The sequence below is a fragment of the Neomonachus schauinslandi genome, chromosome 12, assembly GCF_002201575.2.
Source record: "Neomonachus schauinslandi chromosome 12, ASM220157v2, whole genome shotgun sequence".
NCBI classification, from domain to species: domain Eukaryota; kingdom Metazoa; phylum Chordata; class Mammalia; order Carnivora; family Phocidae; genus Neomonachus; species Neomonachus schauinslandi.
The window spans coordinates 55,152,905-55,154,993 of NC_058414.1; the positions used below are offsets into that span (position 1 = coordinate 55,152,905).

A 2,089-nucleotide genomic window follows, 5' to 3' on the forward strand; every position below is an offset into this window, starting at 1 on the left:
ATGACAACTGTTGAGGAGGACTGGTAGAAACTGGTAATGCTGGTGGAAATGTATAATGGCACAGTTGCTTTGAGAAACAGTTTGACAATTCCTCTAAATGTTATACGTGGAGTTACCTTATAGCCTGGCGAGTTAACTCTAGCTAATGACCTAATAGTCATGAAAAGTTATGTTCACACAAAAACCTCATACATGAACATTCATGGCAGCATATTTATAATAGCCAAAAAGTTGAAACAATCCAAGTATCCATCTACTGATGAAAAAATAAACATAATGGTTGTGTATCCATACGATGGAATGTTACTTAGCAATAAAAAGGAATGAAATACTAAAACATGCCACAACATGGATGAACCTTAAAAACATTAAAGTGTAATGTCAGAAGTCAGTCACAAAAGACTGCATACTGTATGATTTCATTTATCTGAACATTTCATTTCTGGGTATTATGGAATGTCCAAAATAGGTAAATTTATCAAGATAGAAAGTAGATTAGGGATTGCCTGGGGATGGGGAGTAGTAGGAGAGGGTATGACTGCTGATGGGTATGGGTGTCCTTTTGGTGTGATGGAAATATTCTCTAATTAGATAGTGGTGATGGTTTCACAACTCTGGATATATGAAAAACACTGAATTATTCACTTTTTAAAAAGGTTGAATTTTGTTGTGTGTGAATTATACCTCAAAAAACTATCCTATAATAAAAAAAATGCATGTATGTGTTCATGCAGACTGTATTTGAGTGTCTCCTGATTTTCAGGCATCTTAATAATTCCATGTGCATGACTCACCAAAATCTTGCTCCTGATTTGTAATTTCGATCCTAAATCTGCATGAGAATCATCTGGTTATCTTTTTAAAAAATGAAAGTTTCCCAGTGTCCGTACTCAGAGATTCTGCTTCAGTGTTTCAGAGATAGGACTGAAGAATCTATGTTTATAACAAGTTCCCTTAAGTATCTCTGATGCATCTATTGGGGAGGACCACATTTAAAACCAGTGCTCTGGGAGAATGAAGTCTCAGTTTTACCAGCCATATTTTTATTTATTTCCTTCTCATCTTCTTAAAGGGAATTTTACTTTCTGAATTGAATGTGTATAGATTAAAATGATTTTATTTTAATCTATTTTAAAATGATTTATTAATTTTTTTCATGTTTCTCCTGCCTTTGATCAGGTCTTTATTCAAAATTAGCTGCCCATAGTGATTTGACATTTATGGAGTAAACAAAGTTTATGCAGCAGGCTTCTTTTTTTCTGTGATGGTTTTTTTTTTTTTCTTTCCTGCAGGCTTCTTCTCAGCTGCTGGTTTCTTGGTAGCTGCAGCCTTTTTTCTCACCAAACATTTCTTTGGCTTCTGAACACAAACAACCTTCTTTCCTTTCTTCACTCCCACAGCTTCTTGCCTGGATCCCCCTTCTTATCTCGTTTGGCTTCTAAGGCTGCCACTGTCTTATCCATCTGGAACTTGTGATTCTTGGTCTGGCAAAGAATGGTGTTCCAGTGCATGGTCTTTGCATGTGGGTTTAGCTTCAACATGATTGTCAGGTTTTTCAGTGGATTCTTCTTTAGGACTCTGCGATGACTCTTCTTGCATGGTGCTCAGAGGGCTTTTTGGATCTCTGAGCTTTTCAAGGTTCTGCTAAGATCTGTATTAAGCATCTTGTGCATGGGAAGGTTGTAGTTACTCTTGAGGGAGGCAGCCTTATGTCAAGTGCCATATGGATCATCTAACTTGAGGAAAGCTCTTTCAGTCCAAACTCAGAAAAGTCCCACATGCCCACCAGGAGCAAGTTTCAAAATGTCCAGTTTGCTTATATTAAGTAGATTAATTCCAGGGATGTTTCTGAAGGTCTTGGTGATACCATTGCCTCATTATAGATGATGCAGGGTCCCCTTTGCTGAGTACGATGACTGTTTCTCATTTTGCCCTTGCCAGCTCTCATTTGCAGAGAGGCATAGATCTTTTTTATATTATCCCAGGTTGTAAGTTTCTTTTTCTTTCTTTCTTTTTTCTTTTCTTTTCTTTCTTTCTTTTCTTTTCTTTCTTTCTTTCTTTCTTTCTTTCTTTCTTTCTTTCTTTCTTT

At 36.5% G+C, this 2,089-nt stretch overlaps 1 pseudogene; it reads right to left on the reverse strand.

Annotated features, from left to right (window-relative positions):
* Positions 1–1,236: 1,236 nt before the first annotated feature.
* LOC110580117 overlaps positions 1,237–2,089 on the reverse strand; it is a 1,962-nt pseudogene continuing 1,109 nt past the window's right edge.